This window comes from Octopus sinensis, linkage group LG5, assembly GCF_006345805.1.
Source record: "Octopus sinensis linkage group LG5, ASM634580v1, whole genome shotgun sequence".
Classification (NCBI taxonomy): domain Eukaryota; kingdom Metazoa; phylum Mollusca; class Cephalopoda; order Octopoda; family Octopodidae; genus Octopus; species Octopus sinensis.
The window spans coordinates 47,377,450-47,387,755 of record NC_043001.1 but is presented as its reverse complement, the minus strand read 5'-3'; the positions used below and the strand labels follow the sequence as shown (position 1 = coordinate 47,387,755).

Sequence of the window (10,306 nt, the reverse complement as noted above, 5' to 3'; positions counted from 1 at the left end):
AAACATCTAATTAGGTAACTAAGTTGAAAAGAAGATTATTTTTATCGGAATAAGTGGTTCATTTTTAGTTAAATAAATAAAAAAAACCTACAAAATCACTTAAAAACATGAAAATATAAGGATTATCAAAATTCACAGAGCATTTTAGATATTATTGTTTATAATAAATAGCCTAATATTTTCTTTTGTACTTATTCTTGGGTGATATTTCTATCATAGATTCAAAGTCGAGCTACGCGAGATTTTAGCTCAGAAAATAAATTATGGCAAGACAGATTTTTCAAGCCGTGTCAACTAGCAGAAGACTGATGAGTAAACCAAGACTAAGATTGTTGGACATTATCCATAGTCTCAGTTGGTTACACTTGGGAATCCTGTCAGAAAGTGTAAGAATGGCAGCTTCTGATAAGACCCTTTGGAGGAGGTGCCCTATAACTCTCCTCGGAATATTAGGGGGAGAAAATGAATGACCGGATTTCTATTCTTCCATTTGAAAAATAACATATTCTACACCGCGTAATATACTTTATATAAGCTAAAAGGAAAGTAAAATATCAGAACAGGATTAGCACTTCATCCTTTTACTAACATTCATTTTACTTCTGTTACTGTTAAACTCAGTCATTATCTCTATGTGATAGCGAACAGACATATAAGCTAATTATTCTATGTAGATTATTAGATATATAAGGCGTTGTCGCCTTCGTAGAAGCCATTTGTAACTACAATAGTATGTAACAGTAAAATCACATAATTTTTTTGACGAGGTGTTTTTATCTGATGACTCGAATCCTTCACATTGATGTTTTTTGCGGTTGTTGTTTTGCCTCAAATCAGCCCTGATCTAGAATACCTATTATAAAAGGAGTGCCAGCTATAAATTTATGATTATCCTATATTTTTTCTTTAAAGAGAAAAATCTTGATGTGTCTAAGTTACATATGTTATGCGTTTTTCCTTTTCAAGACAATATAGTGTGATTTGAGGGAGATTTAGCTGTTATTTCTATCTAGCAGGTAGAAGGATGACATGTAACGTGCATAAAAAGATAAAAGTAAGTTCCAGAGTCGCTGAGGATTGAGGGAGAGAGAGACTAAGTACGGATGATCAGAAGAGAAGAGGTGGAGAGACTAATGTATCGGAGAGGATTAGCCAAAGGTTGAAGACAACTTGTCTGTTGAACAGATCAAGGACCATCGTAATAACAGTAGGAGAAACATTGAGACAGAGGCAGAGAGAGAGAGAGAGAGGAGAAATTAAACTAAAACTATAAGACATTTAGTCTGGCATTCTCGCCTACGTCTTTTCAACGTTAATAAAATATAAATATTTGGAAAATTTGAAGAATTTATTTTTAAAAAATCAACTTTTATTATCTTCACGGATCTCAGTGAATTTTGCTCATAAATATCAAAGATTTTTCCATAGCTAAAGACAGTTTTTTTTACCCCGGTTAATTAGTTTGTTAATTTCTAGATAAGATAAAAGTTATAGATTTAATGTACAAATCAGTTCATACATGTAATGTTTCTAGGTCCTTTTCCTTTCTGTGAATCATAAGAATCAACTCAGGTAGTGCTTATCTTCGTAGCGTTAAGCGGATAAGACAGTTTAATTAGAACTGTTGCTAATTAATGAGAAGAATTTTAACTCATCAGTTCAACAATGCTGTGGTTGTTATTTATAACTCTGACCGATCAGATATATGATCAAAGGTGTTCCAGTCGTGTTAATAAGCCGTATGAATAAGTGTTCCGTCTTAGTCATACATACATTATCCAAGTGTAGTTTCTTTTTAAGGCGGTAGCGTGCAATTTGATAAAGATTTGAATGCTATTCCTTGCAGGTCGATAGATCGTGTAGAGGCTCCCTTGAGGGCTTCACTATGGTAAAGCTACACCGCCTTGCAGTTACATATGTAAAACACATAATGACCCGACTGTATCTTGAGCAAGAACAAAGGTGGTGCCGATTTCTGGATAAGAATCAGCCATTAACGGTTTCTACCATAAATAAACTCGACTGGGAAAAGCTAAATATCTTGGCCAAGGACACAGGTGGTGCCAATTTCAGGATACGAATCAGCCAATAGCGCTCACTAACAAATGTATCATAATAATATATGCCTAGCAGTCAATTAGAAATTTGATACGTCTATTGAGGAAGATTGTCATTCACCATAAAACCTTTAAAAGGTTATTAGGACGTTTCTTTCATTTTCCTATAAGCAGTAACCATCATTGTTTTAGTATTGACAGCCTGAAGAACCATTTTAATCTTAATTGCTTACGTCAGTTCGCTTTAATATCACCCATAACCATATTCCCATCTTAGTGTGTATTCAGTTCCAATCAATCCATTATAGTGATTGTATTTGCAAAGCCATCTCGTTGTTAGCTGCTGAAGGCAAAATTTCTGAAGAGTTGAGACAAATTGGCTGAGAAGGTACAGTATTGATCTCCAAGTGGTGCAGTGAAAGCTGCTGCGGACATTTCGCCGTGTCACTTGTGCTAAATATAATAGTTAATTTTTCTTTTCTCTTTGCAAACTTAGATGTTAGAAATAACTAACATAGGTGTAATGCTGAGTTCTCTAAATTTGGCTCTAGGTTTATTTTTTTCTAAGGTCATTCTGGATGAGATCTGAATTCAGGACTAAGAGGAATGAAACTAAAATAATACATTTATACCGATGGTGTGCTGCTTTTACTAAAACCTCACCGCTATGCTGGTGTAATCATAGACTTCTTTTCACTTGGCATAAGTGTCTTCACAGAGGGGATTGGAATCTATAAAAACCAACTGATACATCACTATTAGTTAATGCATTGATCACTGGAGAACTGAGAGGTAAATACAACTCCAACAGAAGAAACAAAGCCACACACGGTAGATGAGTAGTTTAGTCAATTAATTCGGTCCCAGTACGTTGCTAGTGATTATTTCATCAACTCTAGATGGATGACTAGTAAAGTCAACCACTGTGTGATTGGGTTCAGAATGTAAAAGGATGTAATTAAATACCGGAAGACATTTCATCCAATGCTCTACTGATTTACTAATTCACAACCTGTTTATTTCAATATGATATTACGTATACATACTGCAGATAAGTTAATTTATGAGAGCATGTGGAAAATAGCTTATCGTTCGTATCTTGTATGCTGTCGTATCGGTAATTAAGCTAATCTGGTGAACAGGCGTTCATTAGTACACCTTATTACACGATTAGCAAAACGTACACATATATTGGCACACCTAAGTCTGTCTAAGATATGAAATTATGCAAGTTATGCACAGTGATGGTTCACTTGTAAAATATCAGGCTTAATTATTTAGTTTGGATTTTAACTCAACCTAACTATTGCACATAACTATTAAATTGAGATTCCAGCTGTGTGGACAGAATACTAAAAAACAAGCCGAGTGGTTGTTTTCTAGCATCCTGTCCGTATCCTTTATCAGCATTGCGTTTTGTCTAGAATGGAAATACTTAATTCATTCAAGAGGTGCAACAGATTATTATGAACAACTTAACACTTCAAATGGAGGCAACGTATTAAAACTGACAAATGGTTCGTCAGCTAGCAAGATTAAGTTCAAATCCTCATATAGGTATAATGGGGCTATATACGGGTTCCACCAGATTTCTTTGCCTGCGGTACATACCTCAAGATAATCTTCAGTGATCTGGTTACACCATCTCAGTAGATTATGGGATTCTCCACTCATCGCTGTTGAATTAGCACAAAGTGCCAAAGTCTATTACATGCCGGCATATAAGCCGAAAATTTGGTCCCAGATTTTAAACTTGAAAAAGTTATCTCAGTTTATTTGCGAGTCATGTATGAATTGTTTTTGAACATCTTTTAAAATGTATTTTTAATCAGAAGAAAATGACTTGCTTTTCGTTGGTCATAAACTGCCTGTCAGCGGTGCTGTTGTATTTTTTTGACTTATTGTACAACTTTCAGTTTGAACCTAGCTTCATATTTCATTCGTTGCCGTTGTGCCTGCGACATTTTGATGGAGTTGATACCAAGTAAGATCAGTGTGTTTCCTTGCAAACCAGTTGTAATTAGAACAACTTCTCAGAATAATAGAGACACCTGATTGCAAAGGTCGGTTGTTTTATAGATCCTTAATAACCTGTAATCATCGACATATATAGTACATTAGATAATTTTTCAAGAGCGTTGTCTGCAAGAAAAAAGTAAACGAGATGAGATGAGATCCGGGAGTGTATTTCTGAGAAAAAAAGGATTTGTTGATATATTTCATGTTGAACTACGGTGGAGAAACATAGTAGGTGACGAGAAGAAAAGAAAACTGTTGTTAGATAAATATGCGTGAAGGAGTTATGTAGCTTGGCAGTTCAGGAAAGCAAACACTGTTAAAATAGTGATTCGAAAATGTTGTATCTGGTTATAGCGACAAAGGAAACTTTGACAATCAACTGAAATTCTGTATTTATCTGGTCTAGAATATAGTGTGTGTAACAATAGCACTGTTTCAACTGTGTGAACAGTGCTTCAACGTGAGTCTTTTCTTGAGCTTTGCAGATGGACAGAAACTGATCAGATTTGAAGTATTGTCTGGTCTTGAAAAGGAAGTTTAGTCTTTGGGGCACCGTAATAGATCGTCAGAGATTGTCTTTAACTAAGTTTAAGGTGGTGCCCCGATGTAGCTGTAGTCCAATGACTGATCAACTAGAAGAATAAATTAATATTTTCCTTCAAAATTTCAATCAAGATATAACATTTATAGCAGACTTTCGATATACTGATTCAATGTACACATTTTTGTTTTATGGTACAGGTGTTAAGTTAAAACTTTGAAACGCTTGTGATGTAATGCATATGTGATATAATATGTGAAACTATGTGATTTAATGTATATGAGGGCTTATCATTGAAGAGATATTCATAAACCTCAAACTTGTTTTGGGCCACCAACTATCCCCAGGTGATGTTCCATTTAACAGAACCATAAACACCTTTATCAGCTTTTGCGTAGTTCGATATCTGTTTGTAGGTCTGTTTGTAGGCATGGGTGTTTACAGCTTTGTATACATAATAATCATTTGCGTGTTATGTAAATTCGCAGTTGTCTTTACTTTTACTAACGTGGCTGAAGGGGACGAGTGTGCTTTTATCCTCAAAAAAACAGATTTTATGATGTTTAGCAAGAATATGAGTTGATTGAAAATATTTCCTTTAAAGAAATATCTTAATAGCGATATAGTCGGGAAACCAAATGCTAGGCTTAGTTTCTCTTTCTAAATATGATCTTCAAAAAGCCAAACGTCAAGAACTTTGACATTCATTTCCATATATGTCTAGCTATGCATGTATGTAAAAATTAAAGTAATAATAATAATAAACCTTTTTAGGTTAAACTTATGATAATAGATTAGTGGAATATTTTCGTTTACTGTAGTACTTAATCAACCATAAAAGAAGAGACGATGATGTTTCTTGATCGGTACACCCTACAGTATCGGAATATTAGAATCGGTACACTTAACACTATTAGAATATAGTTTCTAATATAGTGTCCAGGAATATTTTATGTTGTGGAGTTTGATGGATTTCTTTTATAAACCAATATATACAATATTTTTATTGTTTTGATATAGAATATAATATTAAGCTTGCCACAACTGGCAAAGTCGATAAGATGTTAGCCTATGAACCGAAAAGGTGGTAGTTGGTTTCTCAACACTGGTCGTACATTGACCAAAACGTTTAAACGTTAAATGCCTCATTTCATGTAGCTGTAAACTGGGAGAGAGAGACAGATAGACAGACAGAGACTGACAGAGGGACAGACGAAAGAAGTACTGAATAATAACGAATGTTTCGTTAACTTTACAGTTTTCAGGTCTCAAATCCTCCGACGGGCATGGATATAGTTTGGTGCATCTCAGTGGGTAGAGAAGGCCTTGGTTATGAATATCAATTTAATTGAGATGAGGTAGATTAAGCGGGGAATGATTGCAGAATGTTTTATAATAATGGTGAACTATCAAAGAGTATAAGAAATAAACTTTGGATTTTTTTTTTAAAGAGGATACATTGGACAATGCAGTCACAGAGAGACGGATAGTCACGGCTAGAGTGTCTCTTTATATTAGATCTGCACTCCGGGCGAAATGCTTAGCGGTATTTCGTCTGACGTTACGTTCTGAGGTCCACTTTACCTTTCATCCTTTCGGGGTCGATAAATTAAGTACCAGTTACGCACTGGGGCCGATGTAATCGACTTAATCCGTTTGTCTGTCCTTGTTTGTCCCCTCTGTGTTTAGCCCCTTGTGGGTAGTAAAGAAATAGGTATTTCGTCTGTCGTTACGTTCTGAGTTCAAATTCCACCGAGGTCGACTTTGTCTTTCATCCTTTCGGGGTCGATAAATTAAGTACCAGTTACGCACTGGGGTCGATCTAATCGACTAAATCTCTTTGTCTATCCTTGTTTGTACTCTCTATGTTTAGCCCCTTGTGGGCAATAAAGAAATAAGAAACGTTAGCATGCCAGGCAAAATGCTTAGCAGTATTTTGCCCGTCTTTACGTTCTGAATTCAAATTCCGCTGAGGTCAACTTTGCCTTACATCCTTTCGAGATCGATAAAATAAGCACCAGCTGAGTACTTGGATCGATGTAATCGTCTATTCTCCTCCCCCAAATTTCAGACCTTGTGCCTATAGTAGAAAGGATATTAGATCTGCACTGTCAAGTCTGACCTATGGCTAATCAATAACAACTTGTTTCTATAGTTTTGTTTAATTTGTTTATCAAATATGAGTTTATAAACCACATCTTCCATCTTCGTGTTCTAAATTAAGGTTTTATGATTTCCGGCATTCCATTCCATATTGCCTTTCATTTAGAACATGCAGTGCTATCTTGATGGTCAACTCATTCCTTCTCCCGTCCATTACATTACTTTTACTGTTTCTTTAACTCTTAATTCGTTCTATCATCATCATCACCATCATCCTCATCTTCATCATCATCACCATCACCATTAATGATAACAAAAACAACAGCAACAACAACAACAACAGCAACATCCCTTCTTTCTTGTGTTTTATCTTCCCCTGATTCGAGTGTGTAGATATAACCGTATGGGTTTCTAATAAGGCGATAAAAGGGACACGCGCGCGTAATACATTTGTTATTGTGAAAAATCTTTGCTCTTACACTTAGAGGTTGAAAATTTTAGATTTGTTAGACGTAGCATAATCATTACAAAAGGGCTTCAGCCGATTCCAAGTATTTTGCACCATATTCGAAAAAAAAAATAATGGTTAAAATTTACAAAGCTATAATGAATAAATAAAATTCCAATCCAAGAAAACGTCATAAGAGAGATTATAACGTCATTTGACAAGAGAGAAAAATAGGCAAGAATTAACATAACGTGCGTGTGTATATAGTTGTACATAAACGGATAAGCATATATATATTTGCATGAGAGGTTGTAGTAGGCTCGCAAGTCACATAATTAGCTTCTCTGGCGATCTTTCTCATTTTTTTCAAATGAATTTGTCGGCTAAAAATATTATCTGTTTCTAACTTTCTGTATTTCAGACTTAATATTTATTCGAAAATGGTACAAATACTCACTTGAAAAATGTCTTAAATAATTATACGGCGAGCCAAAGATACAAAGTGTTATGGTTTCTGAGAATCCCACTTTGGGTGAAAGCATAGTTGCGTTGCTTAAATTATTTACATTTGTTATAAACTTTTGCTTTATTGTTATTTATATAAGTATTGAGTTCTTCTGAATGTTCGGTCAAATTAAAGATTTGGCCAAAATATATATACGAACACACGCAAATTAAACATGCACGTACACATTGTGTATTTTTGCATACGTTTGAAGTTACGCATGAAAATAATACACACGTATATCTGTGTGTATGCATGTATAAATTCATATTTGTAAATGTATGTATATACGCATCCAAATATGTATGCATATATACATAAGTATATGTATATATACGTATATGTATATATATACGTATATGTATATATACGTATATTATATATGTATAATATATGTGAGTGTGTGTGTATGTGGTCGTCTGTGTGTGTGCGTGCGTGCTCGCACGCATAGAGGGAGAAACAAGGATGAGGAGGTTAGAAAGCGGATGCCTGAACGTATGTTTATATATGTATATCCTTCGTTCTATATCTTGACTCTATCTTGCCCGCGTCCGCCTTATCACGATTTTCACTTCTGTTTCTTTCTTCTTCTATTCTAAATGTTATGTCAGCTTACGAACATCTTGTCTGTCTTAAACTTTCTGACCTTTGCGCATGATCGTCGGTGGCTCTAGAAGGAGAATAAATAAATACATTCAATCTGGACGTCTGTTTGGGGGCTAGCCATTGGCTGTGAATAGATAACTTCTGATTAACCATTCCGTTTCCTCCATAGACTCGCATATTCTTAGAAGTGTGAGCAACGCCAGCTGTTAATCTCAGTTGGCATCGCAAAAAGGCTTGAGAAAACTTGCCATAGTTTTAGCTTTTGTGTCTGTCAAGTTATATATACGTGCTTGCATATATATTGTATAAGACGTAATAGTAGTATACAGCATCAAAGAGTTGCTGTTATTTCTTTTTTTGGTGAAGAATTTTGCCACTTGTTTTCTTGCTTCACTGCAACAAAATTGTAATTTGCTAGAATTTAGCAAAGCGTGAGGAAAAGTAAAAATAATTGTAAAAGAAAACGCCTCACTTACATTGAAACTTGCCTGGGTGTCTAAGGAATATTGCGTTTACAATAGATAAGAGATAATACAATTATTTCTCTATCTCACGGAATTACTTTCTGATTTAGCCAAACCTAAAAAGTAAACTTCGAGGAATACTTACATAAATACACACACACACTCACAATTGAAAACTCATATGCAGAGAAATATATAAAACAGCTTTAAGAGTGAAAACCCCTAAAGTTCTAGTATATTAGGCAACAAATGTAGTTGAAGCCATTACCTGCTATTTGCGACATAGCTGACGTCACAAGCGACAATGGAGAATCTGGATTGGCATCCATTTTACATGTCCTTCCACCATCATATTTCAAGGTAAGGCCTTGCATACTTTTCATGCATAATCATACTCGCGTGCACAAGTTCGTACACACATACACACACACACACACACACAATCACGCAGATTATACATACACACACACCTATATATACATATGTACAAAATTATAAAAAATATGTATCATATGTATATACACACATGCACACACAAACAGACACAAAACACAAACACACGCTTATATATATATATAACCGCCCTCTTGACGGTTTTCTACTACTCCCCTAACAATATTTTCACACTTGTTTCCCAATTTGAGTAAATTTTCTGTTACGTCAATTTTACCTTTGTATCCTATATTTGTCGAATAGTACTCACTCGCTTTTTAGATATTTCTTTTTAATTTTTTTATCTCTCACTTTTAAATAAACTTCAAGGTTGCTTAGCCATGCTAGAAATAACAGGGATTATGCGGGTATATTCTAATGCCTATATCATACAAATCAGCCGTACCAACAAATTCAACTCTGGTAATTTTTTCTTAAATTATGGCCGGTATCTCCGGAAAATTTCATTTTATTAAAAATTATTCATTTAAGAAATTCCAGGAGGGTGGTTTTTTTTTTTTTGGTGGCGCTAATATTTAGAATAACTGCTAGCACTCAATACCAAAAAAGGAAGTATTATATTGACTTTACGTGTACTGAGTAAAAGTCCTCAGTTTTTCGTATATGTACATATCAAAAGATTTCGTAACTTTGCATTAGAGTGAACTGAAATGCAACACCTAGTATATACTGGGGGAAAATCCTATAGCAAAACTTACTGTAGCTTAACTCGTGTGATTGTATAAATTATTATTTCCTCTGCCTGAAGCTATTGCATTGCTTAGAATCTTTCTGCAACTTCAGCAGGTACCTTAGGGTAAAAGACTTTTGTTCTCTAGCCTATACCCTTCACCTAATTGGAGCATCATGCACTGATATAGACTCCTATCTGCAGGCTCTTGTTAATCACAGCGACCGTGAGCTGGTCTCAGCTACAATGACTATCTGCCCATTGGCTTTCATCGGTTATTTGAGCTCCAAAGCAATCTTCTTTCAGAAATATTCAATCGATCTTGGTGAGAAGCCGATTTCAATTGACGCGAGACTGCATGATATGATATAGTACGTATACGTGATTTAATATTAAACTGTGTCATAAATGGTTGCCACCACTAAATTTTGATTTTCAAT

The 10,306-nt window shown here is 35.0% G+C and overlaps 1 protein-coding gene across 7 annotated transcripts in view; it reads left to right on the top strand.

The window, feature by feature from the left end:
- Positions 1-10,306, top strand: part of LOC115212003 (major egg antigen) — a 191,358-nt gene that overhangs the window by 133,403 nt on the left and 47,649 nt on the right. The window contains exon 1 of one of the 7 annotated variants that reach the window (XM_029780791.2): positions 8,500-9,103. The exons of the other annotated variants lie outside the window; for them this stretch is intronic. The gene's annotated coding sequence lies outside the window, so the exon portion shown is untranslated. Of the gene's footprint in view, positions 1-8,499; positions 9,104-10,306 lie in introns of those variants that run through there. 7 annotated transcript variants of the gene reach the window in all.